Below are 18,966 nucleotides of genomic sequence, written 5' to 3' on the forward strand. Positions count from 1 at the left end.
CTCTACCACCTCCTTAATGGAAGACATTCCATATTTGTGCTGTTAAAGAAAGGACGACGAGGAGGAGGAGGAGGAGACAGCACTCAAAGAACTTGATACTCGGCAGATGAGAGGCTGGTGCAGGTGCAGCTTACACTTCCACGGGAACCCTGCAGGAACTGCCTTCATCCCCGCGGGAATCCCGCAAACCCCGTTCAACTTCCCATGCGGCTCTCTAATATAAACCCTCCAGCACCTTCCCCAGAGCATATTACTATTGCTAGCAGGAGATGAGGGCTCTGGACCTACCTCTGTTTCCCACAGCCCCTCAGTTCCCACTAGGCTTAATTTTTCTCCCGTTTCGCACTTCCCCTTTAAACAGAAATCTGTCAATTAAGGCTGTGGGAGCATCTGCCATATTCATTGCCACCAGTTTCAGTACAGGAGAATGGTGTGAAATGAGATATGGCCTGCAAATTATGAGGGCTCCACCCCAGCTCAAAAAAACGATAAAGACACAGAAAAACCAGTTAGTTGATCTACTCCAGTTAGGTCAGCAGTTCGAAAGTTCAAATGTCCCCGAATCCCCTGATTGTGAGATCTCTCGCTAGCAGCTCTGAGTTGCAGCAGAGACTGGAGGCAGTTTAGTGCATGTTAAACACAAACCCCATCACTTCACTTGAATTATTGCACGTTGGAACGTGAGGCCTTTAGCGTGGAGAAGTGAGAAGTGATGCACAAGAGATAAGAAATCGAAATAAAATGCTTTGGGGTCCACAGTAGGAGTCATCATGCAAGCCATTGATCGTCACTGTGTGGACATTATGTTGAAAGCCTAAGTATGGGGTCGCAGAAAAACAAACATAGGGCTTATTCGGAAAGTCAAGGACAATAAAATGGAGAATATCATAATGCAGCCCTATTGATCCTACTGTACATCTGTGTAATTCCCTTCAGTTCGGATAGGCGAGTAATCAAATCTAAACCAGTCCATAAAGTCAAATGCATTGCAGTTGAAAGTAAGACTGGGACTGGATTTCAGCGTCCTAAGGAAAAAAAAATCATGTTGAAATTACACTGCAGCCTTTTCAAGTTTCTTCTACTATATACCACACCGTCTCGCCAAGGTGCAGACTTTGCAGACGCTCCCCCCAACACCCAGCCCCAGATGGGTGGAGCAGAGGCACTGCCATGATCCTAATATGGGCATACCCCAATCTCAGCCTGCTGATTGGTCGCCAGACCTTGCCATATAGCGCTTGTCAACAAATGGCTTTGCACGCCGTGTCTGTGTGAACGAAATACCCGGATATAAACGTAGGATGTGTTGTGCTGAGAGCAGTATCCCTCCTCCCTTATTGTATTGGGTCTGTGCCTTTAAGGGAACAGGTAGCAAAGACAGAGGCAACATCATAACAATAACAGTGGGGGTAGGGAAGGAGGGAACCTGGGGCGGGGGAGGCTCATGTACTGACGGCAGTGGGGCCTGGATCGCTCTACTGTCCAGCCGCCAGGCCCGAGCACGGAGCTCGATTTAAAGCCCCAGACTATCCAGGAGGATCCTTTGTTGCTTCGCATTTCCTCAGGTAAGAGCTGGAGCTCAAGGAAATAAAGAAGGGATAAGGGTGAAACTCCCAAATCACAGGAACCGTGCGGCCTATCCTTCCCCCTAAAATAGTAGGCCAGTGCCCAGTCTGCAAAGGGATGATAGTTGTAATCATAAGGAGCCGAGGTCTGATGTCCTTGCTTAATTGTTTAGTTCCTGACTTATACGTCAGCATCATGTATTCTGATGTAAAAATGACCTGGGAAAAATCCTAGCCAGACTGATCCGGGGTGGGTGTAGGAAGGGCTTGTGAACATTGGAGTTTTGCTGGAGGCGCAGAGGCATGGAATTAATGCATGTTAGACAACTAAATGACAAGAGGAGACCCATGTGAAGGCGAGACCACAGATAGGTGAAAGCATCACCACGGGTGCAGAATCTTGTGGGCCAGCACCTTTGGGTTGCTTGGTATGGTTGATCTCCGACTGACCCTTGTCTCTGCTTTTAGTTCACTTTTAATGAACTATTACTGTACTGGCATTCCAAACATGGGCTGTTTTTCTTTACTGCTGTCAGACAATGAATGCAATGTAATACACTAAGCTTTCTCTTGTCACTTTCACTGGTTGACTGTAGCTGTTTTCCTAATAGACTTCATGGTGCAGACGCAGCACTGTTCGGATATCTTGCTGCAAGATGTATTCAAGCCCTGGAGAAGGCAGGAGTGTGGTTGTGAGTGGTTGGTTCTAACCAGAGTTTTATACCCATGCCCCATATTTTTTTAGTTTTAAATTGTGCTTTTATTCCTTTTGCCCAAGTTAAAAGCTATCATGACCACCCCATCTGTGCACATGGTTGCCAGCTGGTTAGGTTTATTTAGTTTTGAGTTTTGTCATACTCATTCTAGAAATGGACTCCTGTCTGATTTTTTTTAAAGATTGGATGATCCATAGGGTCCTTAAATTGCCATCATGTCTATTTCTATAAAAGCAGGAAGTTCAGTTGAAGTAGTAAAAACAGGAGTGGCTTGGCCTAACAGCTAGATATGAAGCTATTTCACTGGCAGCCCCCGTAACTATTTGGATATGGGATAGGGATAAACCTTGCATGTGAATGTGCATTCAGACAACAGCTGGGTGTGCTTTTAAAAAGGTCATAACCCTTGCAGGTTTAAATATCAAGCTGTTCTCATTAATGTTTAATCTCTATCATGTTGAGACAGCACAAAGTGTGCAGGATGCTGATGTGAGATGCATTTAAAAAATACACACAAAAAAAAAACTACCCAGAAGAGACTAAGGACTGTGTGGTTAGAGAATGACGCAGGGACAAGTTTGCCCTGCCCCGTCCCTGTGCATTCTGTCTCCGACCCCACCCCATCCCCGCAGGTTCCGTCTTCATCCCTGGCCCGTCCCCATGGGCCTTGTCTCTGTCCCCGCCCCATCCCAGCGGGCTCTGTTCACATCTGCAGAAGCCTCAAACACTTGTGATTTTATACTAAATATTTTTATTAAAGTATAAAAAGGTACAATATGCTGTGAAGCTGTTGTTTATAAATCACAAATAGAAAACAATAACAATGAACAACTATAATAACCCCACCACCCTCTACCCTTCCAACCCCAACAATAGCTGACTTCTACTACCCCATGGAATCCTACACCACCCTGTTAAAATGTCCAGGGGTACAAAATACAACCCGTTCTTGTATGCCCTAGTTGGGGAGAAATATATCCTATAAAGCACTGTTATTATTTTTAAATCTGTAGATAAATAAGTCATCAACAATCTCAGGATTCAGTCTAGCTCTCCTGTCTTCCATAGTCCTTCCTGCTATAGAAGATGTCTTCTCAGAAGATGCACTGATAGCAGGAATGTACATGATCCCCCTTGCAAATTTTGCCAGTTATTGCCAGCACGTTTGCTTGTTTTTCCAAAAAATCAAAATATTGTTGTCTGCATCACTCAAACATAAATAATGGTCCAGTTCATTGACACGGGGGCAAAGTTCATCCACGTCCCCAGGGTCTCTGTCCCCGCTCTGACCTCGTGGTTACCTCGGGTCCCTGTCCCCGTGCCATGCTCTACTTTGTGGCCCTTACTGTCCCTATAACTTTAGTAAGGACTTGTGAAAACATGGCCGAGAGCTAATGACCACAAACAAAGACCAAGTGGCCCATCCAGTCTCACCAGATCAAGACTTTTCTCCTTGTTTTCTGTCTCTTGAGTTGTCCTCACTACCTTGCTGTCCAAGCATTTTAACATTTCTGTCACAGGTTTTGTTTTGTTTTTAATTTTGCTGCCTCATCATCATTTATTCATTTTTATATACCGTTTCTTATTGCTATTGCAAAACAGAACGGTTTACATTAAAAAGAAATACTTCTCGTACAAACAAATAAGAACTCCAATCATTGATAGAAAAGCACAGCAACCCATCATCTGATGGGCTCTTTGAAGCAATAGCCACCATGTCAGTAATAATATTTCTCCTCATCCCTTTTATTTTATATGTATCAATTTTCAAACAGTACAATCAAAGATGATCTTTGAAAGGAAAAAGCAGCAAGCAAACTTCAGAAAAAAACTGAGGGCCTGTTTTCTAAGCCGTGCTGTAGGTACGCACTAATACTAGATACCCATTTATTCCTATGGGTGTCTCTAGTGTTAGCCGCGGTAAAAACACTAGTACACCTTAGTAAACAGGGCCTTTATAGATCACAGTTGATATTTTAAAAAAACTAGGGGGGAAAGAGTCACCAAGTTTATCCCATAATTAGTTCACGTTAAAGAAAGATCCAGGAAATATAACCGGAAGAAGTTGGTAAATGTAAAGGAAAAATGCAATCCCTCAAGTAGTAGGAGACTAATTCCTAAATCAGAAGCTCAGCATAACATTTGCAGAGTATTAACCTGTTAGAATTGGAGTATTAAGAAGAAGAAGCAGATAGTCTTCCTCTTTTTGTCCTTTCTAAACCAGGGCTCCAACCTATCCTTGGTGCCAGGTCATCATAGTGACTGGAAATATCACCATGACATCTTGGATTGTTGAGCTGTTTCTTCCTCATCAGCACTGTATGACTCTCAGTAAGTGTGTTTGAGCTATGTGGTGCTCAGACTCTCACATGGGTCTTTTGGTTTCCAGTTTCGAAAGACCAGCATGGGAGCTCAGGCAGTACGCATCTCAAACTAAGAACTCTGCTGCCCGTCTCATCTTCCGCCAGGGTCGCTTTACTCATACTACCCCTCTCCTCAAGTCGCTTCACTGGCTCCCTATCCGTTTTCGCATCCTTTTCAAGCTTCTTCTACTAACCTATAAATGTACTCACTCTGCTGCTCCCCAGTATCTCTCCACGCTTGTCCTTCCCTACACCCCTTCCCGTGCACTCCGCTCCATGGATAAATCTTTCTTATCTGTTCCCTTCTCCACTACTGCCAACTCCAGACTTTGCGCCTTCTGTCTCGCTGCACCCTACGCCTGGAATAAACTTCCTGAGCCCCTACGTCTTGCCCCATCCTTGGCCACCTTTAAATCTAGACTGAAAGCCCACCTCTTTAACATTGCTTTTGACTCGTAACCACTCGCCTCCACCTACCCTCCTCTCCTCCTTCCTGTATACATTAATTGATTTGATTTGCTTACTTTATTTCTTGTCTATTAGATTGTAAGCTCTTTGAGCAGGGACTGTCTTCTATGTTTGTGCAGCGCTGCGTATGCCTTGTAGCGCTATAGAAATGCTAAATAGTAGTAGTAGTAGTAGTGATGAGCAAGGAAAAAAACAGCTGTTATTTCTTTGTTATTAGGATTTATTTACCGCCTTTTTGAGGGAATTTACTCAAGGCGGTGTACAGTAAGAATAGATCAAACATGAGCAATAGACAATTACAGCAGTAAAAATATTCAAAAACAATACAAAGTATGGCATGATATACTACTTACAATTTCAACACAATACGTAATAGAACATTATAATTGAGAGTAAAGCAAAGATGTAACATATATAGATAGGTAAGAAAGTACGAAGAGTTAGAAAGTAAGGCGATTGATTTAAAGAAATGGTTAAATAATATCTCAGCTAGGGTAGGAGTGAATAAACTTGTCCTGCTTCAGTATTTGCAGCCCGTGTCACTTCTTGTGTGAGTGAGACTAACGAGTTAGTTACGTCGTCCATTAAAGGCCTGGTTGAAGAGCCAAGCTTTCACCTGCTTACTGAGGTAGAGATAGTCTTGTCTTAAGCACATCCTTTCAGGCAGTGCATTCCAGAGTGTGGGAGCTACTCCGGAGAAGGCTTGCTTGCGGGTATCACATCATCTAATGTCTTTTGGAGAGGGTATGGTTAGTGAAAGTCCTTGGGAGGATCTTAGTTTCCTTGGCGGTGTGTGGAGGATCATCCTATTTTTCAGGTACTCAGGGCCTTGAAGATCAGAGAGTTTTAAATTTAGCCTTGTATTGTATTTAGCCAATGAAGTTTTTGCAAAAATGGTGTGATATGGTCACATCGCTTGCAACCTTCTATGAGTCTTGCTACTGTATTCTGAATCAACTGGAACTGGTGCAGGCCCTCTGTAGTCAGACCATTGTATAGTGCATTGCAGTGATCCAGTCTTGATGTTATCATGGCAGGTACAACTGGGATAAGATTTACCTTCTCGATGTAAGGAGAGATGCAGCATAGCTGTCGCAAATAGTAGAAGCAGCTCTTGAAGGTTGCTTGGATTTGGGGAATCAGAGTAAGTGTTGAATCTAACTGTATTCCAAGGTTCCTGACTTGTGATTTGAGAGGGAGTTCGTACTTCCTAAACGGGATTTTGATGTCAGGTATGTATCCACTTGTATTAGGGACCCAGAGAAGCTCGGTTTTACTTGGGTTCAGGCAAAGTTTGTTGTGTTTTCCCATTCTTGAGTTGATGTTAGACAGGTAATCAGTTTATTCAAGGCTGTAGGTAAATCAGATTCAGTGGGTATGAGTAGCCACATATAATCCGCATAGATGTAGAACTGAGTGTCCATTGACTGAATCAGCTCAACTAGTGGCTTGAGGTAGGTATTGAACAGAATAGGTGACAGTATCGATCCTTGTGGTACCCCGCAGGTCAGTGTCCATGGTGGTGATGAGTTGCTGCCAAGCATGGATTGTTGCCTGTCTGATAGGTAGGATCTGAACCAAGCAAGTACTGTTCCATTGATACCTGTTTGTCAGTCGTGCTAGCATGATATCATGATCCACAGTGTCAAAAGCTGCTGAGAAGTCATGCAGTACTAACATCGAGGCGAATCCCTTTTCTCGGTTTCTGTGAAGATCATCTAGTAGGGATACGAGGACTGTTTCTGTTCCATAACCAGGTCTGAATCCACATTGACATGGATCTAGACAGTTTCTCTTTTCTAACCAATTATTAAGTTGAACACAGACTTTGTTCTATGAGTTTCCCTAGATCTATGAGTTTCCCTAGAAACGAGATGTTGGATACTGGCCTGTAACTTTCAAGTTTGTCCTGATCAAGGTTGTTTTTCTTCAGCAGAGGGCGGACCACTGCCCTTTTTAATGCTGTTGATAGCTGCCCATTAGAAAGAGAGGTGTTCACAATTTTTGTGGCGCCTTCTATGAGGCCCATACTTGCCTGCTGCACTATCTTTGATGGGCAGGGATCGAGGGATCTCTTAGTTGGTCGAAGGTCTCTTTCTTAGGATTTTGTCAAGGCTCTCCTGTGTCATTGGGTTAAAAGTGTCCCATCTGTCAGGAGGGGGCGAGTTTGTGCACCCCTGGTTGACTGTTTGGGGACTGGGTGGGATTGCCTGTGAATCCTGGTGGAGACTTTTAATTTTGTTGGCAAAGTATGCAACAATATCATTGCAGTTCAGTTTAGACTGGGCAGGCTGGTTCTATTGTGGGGGCTGCAGTAGGCTGTTTACTACTGCAACTGCTTGGTTGAATTGGCAGCCTGTTCAATGCATTGAGAGAAATACTGTTTCCTCAGCGACCCTCCAGACCGGTCAAGACGCGTGGGTTATGTCCTCCTACCAGCAGAGGGAGACTGAGAAAACACTAAGCTTTTGAAGCCTGTATATATAACCTGTGCAGAACCTCCACTAGCCAGTATTTTCTCAGTCTCAGCAGAGGTAGCAGTTGACAGCCTGTGCAGTCTCCAATAATCTGGTGAGGTAGTTTGTCATTGGGTCGTAGGATTTTTTCCTTCCAAACTTTATTCTGTTGCAGTACCCTGTACGTGTGTGTGTAAAAAAAAAAAAAAAAAAAAAAAAAAAAAAAAAGTGCTTTGGGGCCCTGGGTCTGGTGGGGCCCAGTTTTTCCCCCTGGGGTGTTACACCTATGTTTGGGTCCCTCCCCCTGTGCTGCTCTCTATTTCTGTTTGCTTGGCAGCTTTGTGCCTCGGCTGCTTTCTCAGTATTGTAGCCTTGAGTGCCTTACAATTTCCAGATGCCAGAGTTAGAGTACGATGCCTTTAAGGTCAGTTATTCTATGTCATTTTGCTTGCCAGCTTTGTGCCTCGGCTGCTTTCTCAGTATTGTAGCCTTGAGTGCCTTACAATTTCCAGATGCCAGAATTAGAGTACTGTGCCTTTAAGGTCAGTTATTCTATTTCGTTTTGCTTGGCAGCTTTGTGCCTCGGCTGCTTTCTCAGTATTGTAGCCTTGAGTGCCTTACAATTTCCAGCTGCCAGAGTTGGAGTACTGTGCCTTTAAGGGCATTTATTTCTTTATTTTCAGCGGACCGAACGGGGGTTTTGATTCCTTGCTGGAACGAGAGAGCAGCGCTTTCTCCACTGCTTTTGCAGTGTGAGTGAGTTTTTGGTTTGGCACGTTTGCGGAACAGCTTTTCCCTTCCCTCGTGGTTTATGGCGGCCCAGCTCCTCCGATGTCGCGCGTGCTCGTGACGAGGGGTAGAGGCGCCGGGCGCTCAGTGTAGCTTTGCGGTGCACCTATAAAGGTGGCTGCGGCACCCCCCGACTTGACCGCGGAGGGATCGATGGTGTCGGGAGTCTCCGGGTCAGCGGGAGCGTAGGCAGGGCCGCTGTCAGCGGGAACAGTTTCGGCGGGAACAGCCGCCATCTTGAGTCTGACGCGGCCCGTGGAGCCGGCTGGTTTTGGGCCTGCGGCCTCCGTTTTTGGCACAAAAGGGCCTAATGACGGTCCAGGAATGGTGGGCTTTCCTCCAGATTTTGTCTGGACGCGGTATCAGGCCTGGAGATCGGGGCCCCCCCCCCCCCCCCCCCCCCCCAATTGGAAGAGGGGGGCTATTTCCGTCTTGGCTGAGAGACCACGGTTAGAGTGGTCAGAGGACAGGCAATATTTTTCTCCTGTAGCTGCAGAAGCTGCGCTTAGTGATCTGGGGGAGTCAGATGGAATTGACGGCTCTCAGGAGCAGGATTGTTGGATTCCTGGAGAGGATCCTTCAGTAGTGCGGATTTTCCATAGAGATGAGCTGTCAGAACTCATAGATCAGGTGTCGTCCACCCTTCAGTTTGGTCCTGAGGTGGCTTTGGGGGAAACTGTCCAGGATCCGTTGGTGAAGGGCATTCAGCGTCAGGCGTGATCCTTCCCTATGAACAAGGATCTCCGGGAGATGATTTGTCAGGAATGGGATTTGCCGTGTAAGGTGGCAAAGGCAATGGCGAGGCTTTATCCCCTCCCTCAGGACGATAGGGATTCCTTTAAGGCTCCCACGGTAGATGCAGTAGTGACGGCAGTAATTATAGCTACGGCTATCCCGGTTGATGGAGGAACGGCCCTCCGTGATCCTCAGGATAGGAAGTTGGGATCTTTTCTCAAGCGTAGTTTTGTTTTGTCGGCTCTAGCCCTGCAGGCCTCGGTTTGTGGGGGTCTGGTAGCTCGGGCATGTTTTCGTTGGGCCGAGAAGCTCCTGGATGATTCGGTAGATGTTGGTTCTTCTGGGGGTCAGGAGTTAGCCGACTTGGACATGGGTTCATCCTTTTTGTCTGAGGCTTTTATGATTTGTTGCCTACTTCAGACAAAAAATATGGCTATGGTTGTGGGTCTCTGCCACTTAAGGGAGCTATGCTCTTTGGAGAAGATTTGGACAAGTTAGTGTGAGGTCTTAGTGATACCAAGGTTCTATGGCTTCCAGATTTTCGGTTCAAGGCAGGGGCCAGAACTAGTTCCTCTCGGGGACGGTTTAGGGAGGCTCAGCGGTATAGGCCGGGCAGATCGAGTGGGACCTACCCCTAGCTGTCTGTTTGTCCAATTTAGATTGTAAGCTCTGTTGAGCAGGGACTGTCTTTTCATGTTAATTTGTACAGCGCTGCATAAGTCTAGTAGTGCTATAGAAATGTTTAATAGTAGTAGGACCTCTAGGGGTCGGTTTTTCCAGCGCACACAGTTCTTTCGTGAGAGTCATCGCGGAGGGCGTGGCTTTTCCGCGGGAGGTTAGTATTCAGGCCACAATTCCCAATGAAGGTGTGCGGGCTCAGGCTCTGGTGCATGTTGGGGCTCGGCTGAGTCTGTTTTACCAGAGTTGGGCCCAAATCAGGTCAGATCAGTGGGTTCTCAAGGTGTTTCGAGGCGGATGTGCGCTGGAATTCGAAAGCTGTTCTCCCGAAGTGTTTCTGGAATCCCTCTGTCGGTCTTGGAGCAAGAGGGCAGCAGTGAGGGACACTCTGCGGTGGCTGCTCGCGTTGGGAGCCGTGGTTCCTGTTCCTTCAGATCAGCAACGCTCAGGGTGCTATTTGATCTATTTTGTGGTCCACAAGAAAGAGGACACTTTTCGTCCCATTTTAGATCTCAAAAGGGTCAATGCGGCACTCAAGGTGCCCTCTTTCCGGATGGAGACGTTGCGGTCGGTCACTGGTGCGGTCAGGAAAGGAGAGTTTCTCACTTCCCTGGATTTGACGGAAGCTTATCTTCACTTTCCTTTGTGCAGCCTTTTGGTTCCAAGTTACAGGGTCCGATTCGTCGGTTCCTTGCAGAGAAGGCGCCGACGGCCCGTACTTATCGTCAGGTCCTGGGCCTGATGGCGGCGACCATAGAGGTAGTTCCGTGGGCCAGGGCGCACATGCGTCAGGTACAGTCAGCTCTGCTCAGTCGTTGGTCCCCTCTGTCGCAGGACTTGGAAATGTGTTGTCCGCTGTCGGTGGCCCCTCGTCTCAGTCTCCGCTGGTGGCTCAGTCCGCGCAATTTGGGAAAGGAATGCCGTTGGAGTCCCCACAGGGGCTGGTAATGGTCACGGATGCCAGTCTGCAAGGTTGGGGGGCACATTGTCTCAGGTAGCTCAAGGCCGGTGGTCTCGGGCAGAAGCAGAGTGGTCCATCAACCGGCTGGAAACTCGGGCCATTCGGGTGGCGCTCCAGGCCTTGACGTCGGTGGTTCGCCACAAGGCAGTCCGAGTGCTCTGTGACAATGCCATGGCAGTAGCATATGTCAACCGTCAAGGGGGGAACAAAGAGCCTTGGCGGCGCAGTTGAACTCATCTTCAGGCTCTCTTGGCAGCGCATGTGGCCGGGGTAGGTCACATAGATGCAGATTATCTCAGCAGGCACACTCTAGATCCCAGAGAGTGGTCTTTTCTTCGGTCAGTGTTCCAGTGAGTTGTGTCGGTCTGGGGACTTTCGGTGATCTTAGGGCAACGGCTCGCTATGCGCAAGTTCAGAGATTTTTTTTTTTTCAGTCGCTGAAGAGACCCTTGAGCGGAGGAAATCGACACTCTTCTGTTGCCTTGGCTTCGGGAGTGACTGTATGTGTTTCCTCTGTGGCTGTTAGTCGGTCGAGTAATATAGCGCATCGAACATCACTCCGGTCGGGTGATTCTGGTAGCTTCGGATTGGCAGCGTCGACCATGGTATGGAGACCTGGTGCGGTTGGCAGGGGCGGCGGCCCTGCCTTTGTTGGGATCAGTTCTGTGTCAAGGCCCGATAATCATGCCGGATCCGGCTCGGTTTTCGCTTATGGCTTGGCTCTTGAGCGGCACAAGTTGAAGAAGAAGGGGCTTTCGTCCAGTGGCTTTGCTACGATGTTGAGTTGCCGTAGACGATCCACTTCCTTGGCGTATGTCCGGGTTTGGAGAATCTTTGAGCACTGGTGTGAAGACCATCGAGTTCGGCCGTTTCACTCTTCGGTGGCGGAAGTTTTGGAATTTTTGCACGATGGTGTTGATAGAGGTCTGGCCTTGTCTACACTGAAGGTTCAGGTGGCAGCTTTGTCATGTTTTCGTGGGAAGCTTCAGTGAAAGTCCTTCGCGTCTGTGCCTGAGGTAGTGCGTTTTTTGAAGGGTGTTAAGTTGCTGCGACCGCCTCAGTGACGGATGGTGCCTCCGTGGGATTTGAAGCTAGTTTTGGATGCTTTGATCAGGCCTCCGTTTGTGCCTCTGGTATCGGCATCTTGTAAGGATTTATCTTTAAAGGCGGTCTTGTTGGTGGCGATTACTTCAGCACGGAGTGTTTCAGAGCTTCAGGCTTTGTCTTTTAGGGAACCATTTTTGTCCTTTCTGAGGGAAAGGTTTCGTTGCGGACGGTGCTTTCCTTTTTTGCCCAAGGTGGTTTCCGAGTTCCATGTTAATCAGGTCATCTCTCTGCCAGTGTTGGGTGATATGGCTGGAGATTCGGAGCAGCGTGGTATTGCCAAGCTGGATGTCAGGAGAGTTTTGAGTTGTTATCTCTCTGGAACTCAGGACTTCAGAGCCTCTGACCGTTTGTTCGTTCTTCATGGTGGCCCAAAGAAGGGTGCAGCGGCTCCTAAGGTGACCATAGCACGGTGGTTGAAGGAGGCGGTTGCATCTGCTTACTTGGGGAAGGGTCCTGTGGTGCCTAGGGGCTGGTCTGCTCATTCCACTAGGGGAATGGCAGCCTCGTGGGCGGAGAATAGTATGATTTCTCTGTTAGATATTTGTCGGGCTGCGGTTTGGTTTTCGTTGCATTCCTTTGTGAAGCATTATAGGATTCCTGTGCATGCAAAGGACGAGGTGCGCTTTGGGGCAGCAGTTTTGACCTCTGGCCTTAGTAGGTCCCTCCCATAAGTTAGTTACTGCTCTGGTACGTCCCACGCGTCTTGACCGGTCTGGAGGGTCGCTGAGGAAGGTGAAATTAGATCTTACCTGCTAATTTTCTTTCCTCTAGACCCTCCAGACCGGTCAAGAGCCCGCCCTGTCTGTATTGGAGGCCAGGAGGTGTGTTTGTTGGATAATTCTTGGCTGCTGTAAATTGTTGTTTCTCTAATTGCAGACTGTTTATTTCTGTTTTGTGATAGGAGTCCGGGACAGGTGGGGCTCTTCTTTGATAGTCCACCTGTAGAAGCCCAACTGTTTTATCAAAGGCAAAGGAACATGTTTCCGTAAGAGCAAGCGGAAGATGTTTCTTGTTTTTGCAGTTTACTGTGACCACGTACAGGGTTGCTAGTTGTTGTTAGTGTTTTTTGTTTCTCTGCTTTGTCAGGGGTATACTGGCTAGTGGAGGTTCTGCACAGGTTATATATACAGGCTTCAAAAGCTTAGTGTTTTCTCAGTCTCCCTCTGCTGGTAGGAGGACATAACCCACGCGTCTTGACCGGTCTGGAGGGTCTAGAGGAAAGAAAATTAGCAGGTAAGATCTAATTTCACCTTTTTTTGGTTGCTGTTAAGGCTTAGCGGTACTTTGCCATGTGCTTCCTACAGTTTAGTCTGTCTTCATCCAGGCGAGATTTGCGCTTGCGCTATCTCCTTTCCAGTTTTCATCCTTCACGTTTAAGGATCTGAAGTTCTGGAGAAAACCAAGGTGAGCGTTTGTGAGTGGGGCATAAGATCTTTTTTTAGTGGTGCTGTTTTCTCCAAGGTCTTGGCTAAGTGTGTATTCCAGATGTCAACTTGTTCTGACACTGTTGTTGTCTTTTCATCCACATGTGGATAGTCCAAGGCCTCTAGGAAATTCTCAGGGGTCAGCTTTTTTTGTCTCTGATCTCCTTCCAAACTTTGGGAGGTGCCATTTGTTTTAGGTGATCACTTAAGGAGAATTTAATTAGAAATGGTCTGACCATGATAAGGGTGTTATTTCAATACTGTTATCCAAGAATTCTGGGATATCCACCCCTTTGTAGACTACCAGGTCTAGTATGTGACCCTTTTCATGGGTTGGAAAATTGATCACCTGTGTAAATCCTAGTGCTGTCATCGTGTCCAAGAAGGCAGCTGTGGTGGTATCTGGGGTTTTGATGTGTAGATTGAAAGTCTCCCATGATCACCAGCCTACGGTAATTCAGGGTCACTTGAGTAATCAGGTCTAGGCGTTCTTGCACAGATAATGTGTTGTTACGAGGTGCTCTGTATACCATGAGCAGCCAGATTGGTTTCTCCTCTTCAAGTTGTATTAAGAGATTCAGATTCATGTAGCTGGGGGATGGATATTCTGCGCAGTTTGATTGTATCCCGAATCAAGACTGCTACCCCTCCACCCCGTCTTCCTGGTCCTGGTTGACGTTAGATGTTGAAACCTGTTGGGCATAGTTCAGCCAGTGGTAAACCCCCACTTTTATCTAACCAGGTTTCACTTATTCCTAGGATGTCAAGATGCTGTTCATTTATGGCATCATGGATCACTGAGGATTTCTTGCAGCTGATCTGGCATTCACCATTCCTATAGTTCCCAAGGGTGGTCTGGTGGTAGTTTTGGCGTGGCAATGAGGTGATCTTTTAAGTACTGTTATGTAGGTGTTTGACCTCTTGCAGTTTTGCCGTCTCTTTGATTTATGGGGGTTATGGTTTCCTCTCCCACACACCACTGGGATACTTGCATGATGTTTGGGCCCAATGCACATTTTTTTGTGTCTGAAACTAGTTGGGCAGAATTTCACTGGATGGGCACTACAGTCCACTCTGTGGAGTTCACAGTCTTACTAGTTGGCAAATGCAGGGTTAAGGCTTTAAATATTCTGAAAGTTATCAATAGAAATCAAACAAAATAAAACATGGAAAAGAAAATAAGATGATACCTTTTTTATTGGACATAACTTAATACATTTCTTGATTAGCTTTCGAAGGTTGCCCTTCTTCCTCAGATCGGAAATAAGCAAATGTGCTAGCTGACAGTGTATATAAGTGAAAACATTCAAGCATTACTATGACAGTCTGACAGGGTGGGAGGAGGGGGGTGGGTAGGAAGTATGCATGGGGACATCAAAGCATATCATTGATATTCTAACAGGATGGGTGTGGATAGGTGAGGGGAGGGTGATCAACAGAGACATACAGCTTTATGGTTTATAATGGGCTAGGAACCCCAGATCCTTGTTAAGTCCTTTCTGTTGGGTGTTAAAATATTCAATCATTCTGACTTCAAAGGTCTTACGTTCTTGTATGGTTTTAAAGTTACCTTTCAGGATTCTCACTGTGAAGTCACTGGTACAGTGTCCTGGTCCTGTAAAATGTTGACCAACAGGCGTGGGAACCCTGCTGGCACCAGTATTGTTCATATGATGTCTATGTAAATTGAATCTTGTCTTAAGCATCTGGCCTGTTTCTCCAATATAGCATCCTTCGTTACATTTTTTACACTGAATGATATATACCACATTGGAAGATGAGCAAGTGAAAGATCCCTTTATGTTGAATATCTTTCCTTTGTGGATGACTTTGGGGTCCTGTGAAATATTTTGGCATAGTTTGCTCATCTTCCAATGTGGTATATATCATTCAGTGTAAAAAATGTAACGAAGGATGCTATATTGGAGAAACAGGCCAGATGCTTAAGACAAGATTCAATTTACATAGACATCATATGAACAATACTGGTGCCAGCAGGGTTCCCACGTCTGTTGGTCAACATTTTACAGGACCAGGACACTGTACCAGTGACTTCACGGTGAGAATCCTGAAAGGTAACTTTAAAACCATACAAGAACATAAGACCTTTGAAGTCAGAATGATTGAATATTTTAACACCCAACAGAAAGGACTTAACAAGGATCTGGTTATCAATAGAAATCAAACAGAGTGGACTAACACGGCTACCACACTCCTCTACTTAATATTCTGAAAGAAACAGATCTTTTTAAAGTTGTAAATTCAGACCAGGCCTGTGAGATCAAAGGCTTCTAGCAACAGAGGAAAAAAAATGGCTATACTTAGCACTTCTATGTAAATTGCTTTGTAGAGGGGATTGCTGATATTTGCTTTAGCTTTAAGAAATCTAACAGATTCAAAGTTTTAGAAATATATTATACAGTTTTTTGACTCCCGGATTGCAGGTATGAATTTTATAGTTTCTGGTTCTGATATCCTTGGATGGTCCAGTTGTTGGTCCAATTGATGCAGATTTCTGTAGACTTTTTCTTTGTTGTCCAGGAGGGTTAGATGTAAATAAGGATCCAGCTCCAATCACAGGGCATGAGGAGAGTTATTTGCAATGTGAAGGGAAGATAAAATTTCCTTTCTCCATCCAAAATGTAAGCCACATTGAGCCTGCAAATAGGTGGGAAAATGTGGGGTACAAATGTAACAAATAATAAATAAAATAAATGGAAGAAGTTCAAAGTAAGATTGAGGACTGGTGCCTGAAGGCAGACTGAGCAGCAGTCAATAAAAGTCTGGGTTTTAAATAGGCAGAAAATGTAATTATTTAATCTAAGTTTTGCAGAGCCTGATGTGAACCCAGCCAGAACTATGTCATTCTGTTTTCAACTAGGTCAGCTGTTATAAAGACCACAGCATCTGTGCAACAAGCAAGATGAAGGGGGTTGAGCAGGGTTAGGTTGGTGGGAGGATGCTGGTTAGTAGAATAGGAGAGAGGTGATTGGGGAAGGGTGGAGGACTGAGAGGGGTTTGCTATAGATGAGGGCGGAGACAGAGGAATAGGAATTTAAAACTGAATAGCAAGTCAAAATTATAGCTATTGTAAGTATAATCAAGAATGCAAAGTAATACATATTAATGTAGTAGATGACACAGATAAAGACCTGTATGGTCCATCCAGTCTACCTATTAAGATAAACTCATATGTGCACCTTTATATGTATACCTGACCTTGATTTGTCCTTGCCATGTTCAGGGCACAGACCATAGAAGTTTGCCCAGCATTAGCTTTTCTTCCCAATTACCGGTGTTGCCACCCAATCTCCACAAATTTTCTGTGGATCCATTCCTTCTGCACAGGATTCCTTTGTGTTTATCCCACGCATTTTTGAATTCCGTTACCATTTTCATCTCCACCACCTCCCGCGGAAGGGCATTCCAAGTATCCACTACTCTCTCCTTGAAAAAATACGTTCAGACTTTTTCCTGAGTCTGTCCCCCTTCAACCTCAATTCATGTATATTTCTACTGCCTTCCCGTCTACGGAAAAGGTTTGCGGATTAATACCTTTCAAATATTTGAACGTCTGTATCGTATCGCCCCAGTTTCTCCTTTCCTCCAGGGTATATGTGTTCAGGTCAGCAAGTCTCGTACGTCTTGTAGCGCAAATCCCATACCATTTTTGTAGCTTTTCTTTACACCGCTTCAAGTGTTTTTACATCCTTAGCAAGATACGGCCTCCAAAACTGAACACAGTGAGAAAGTAGGTGAGCACACAGTGCAGTTCCTCGTTTCGTAGCCAGTCCATAAACATAAATTTTCCAGGTACCAGTTATGGGTCGCAGAATGTACTTGATGACTAGTCCAAAAGATCCTGCCTTAATAACTGTGTAATAGGCGTTTTAAGTAATGTAAATTTGACATTTCGTAGTGGATTTGTCTGATATGCCTTGTTTTATCTGTGTCTTTTAGCTTCCCGCTAAAATTATTATTTTTACTAAATATTTTCATGTAAACCACTTAGATTTTGCAATAGATTAAGTGGTATATCAAATAAATTTGAACCTTATTGGAGGTTGTTGAGTGCAACGGGGCTTAAGAAGAAGGTTGCTGGGGACTTGGGGGGAGGTAAAGGAAACTACTGGGAACCTGGGCCATGGTGATAACTGAAGCAAAGAGGTAGTCAAGCCAGCTCAAGAGATGCCAGCATGCTTGATGGAGGGAGAGGGAGCAAAGAGAAGGACTGATCTTTTTGTTTTTGTTTTTTTTTTCAAATATATACAGATTAGGAAAGCAATCAGAAAAAACAGATGTGTATCATTAATGCCTTTAAAGTCTCTAAACAAATAATAAACCTTTTCCAGTGGAAAGGAGGTAGTCTCGGGAGCAACATCAGGAATATTTTTTTTCCCAGAAAGGATGGCGGATAGGAGGCGATGGAATCCAAGAAGTTGTGGAATATACACAGAGGATCCACAAAGTGCAAAAGGAAGGAAACCAAGCATTGAGCACCAAGCATTGAGGAAACCAAGCATTGAGCACAACCCAAAACACCACTGAAATCGTCTTCTAATGTGTTTTTTTTTTTTTTTTTTGGGGGGGGGGGGGGGGGGACTGGATGGAGTGGCAGTTACAACCCTGTCTACCTGATGGACCCTTCCAGTTTTTATCTGCTGTCCTTTACTATATTAGTGGTTCTCAACCCATTCCATGGGGCACACGAAACAATCGGGTTTTCAGGATAGCCATAATGAATATGCGTGAGATTGGCTCCATTGTATGAAGATTTGTCTCATGCATATTCATTATGGATATCCTGAAAACTGAATTGGTTGAGTGTGTCCTAAAGACTGGGTTGTGAATCGCTGTACTATGTTGCTGTGTATCTTCCTCCTTACAATTTCACATTACGACTCCTTGTCCTATTTATAAATACAAAATTTAATGTTTCATATATCTAGATTCCTTTCCAATTTTAGCTTAAAAGTGATTTACAATGGGGTTGATATTCAGCCACCAGTGTTATTCCTAGAAATTCACTACCTGGTCATGTCCATGCTTCGGCATTGGATATCCAGTTTATGCAGAGCCGACTAAGTCCAATATTCAGCACTTCACCAGCTGTGGGTAACCACCTAAAGATAGGACTGGCTTTTATGTGGTTCCATCTATGCAGGTAACCTGTATGGTTAACTGCCAGATATCAGCACTTAACTGGCCAAGTACTGACTCCATCCCCAGAACATCCCCAAAATAGCAAGTTTTGAGTTTAATGCTAACCTTTCATTTTCAAAGAAGGCTCGCTGGTGGGTATCACATTGCGTGATGTCCGTTGGAGAGGGTGTGGTTAGGGATACTCCTTAGGAGGACCTTAATGACCTTGAAGATGTGTTGCATGCACTACCTCCACTATCTTCATTGTATGCAAATCTTCCTCATGCATATTTATCATGGGTATGTCCCGGATGTGTAGTGGCCGTGTGATGAGGGGAGCGAGGCTGCGAGCAGGGCGATTGTTGTGAGGTGAATCTTCAAGCGTGTCTTTTGGTGGTGCTCAGTGAGAACAGAGTGCAGTGAATAGCATTTTGCGGTACTAAAACTGAAATTCTGGATTTGAAATTCAATAGCCTGATCATATAGGAAAGTTTTTTTTTTAAAGCCCATTTTTACATCTTTGGGACATTTTAAGACTCCTGATGCAGGCGCACAGGCACCG

General features: G+C 45.3%; 1 protein-coding gene across 1 annotated transcript in view; it reads left to right on the forward strand.

Annotated features, from left to right (window-relative positions):
• Window positions 1–1,301: 1,301 nt before the first annotated feature.
• The window catches only part of FBXO46 (F-box protein 46), a 50,264-nt gene continuing 32,599 nt past the window's right edge, over window positions 1,302–18,966 (forward strand). The window contains exon 1 of the mRNA XM_030218139.1: window positions 1,302–1,565. The gene's annotated coding sequence lies outside the window, so the exon portion shown is untranslated. The remainder of the gene's footprint in view (window positions 1,566–18,966) is intronic.

This window comes from Microcaecilia unicolor, chromosome 11 (assembly GCF_901765095.1).
Source record: "Microcaecilia unicolor chromosome 11, aMicUni1.1, whole genome shotgun sequence".
NCBI classification, from domain to species: Eukaryota; Metazoa; Chordata; class Amphibia; order Gymnophiona; family Siphonopidae; genus Microcaecilia; species Microcaecilia unicolor.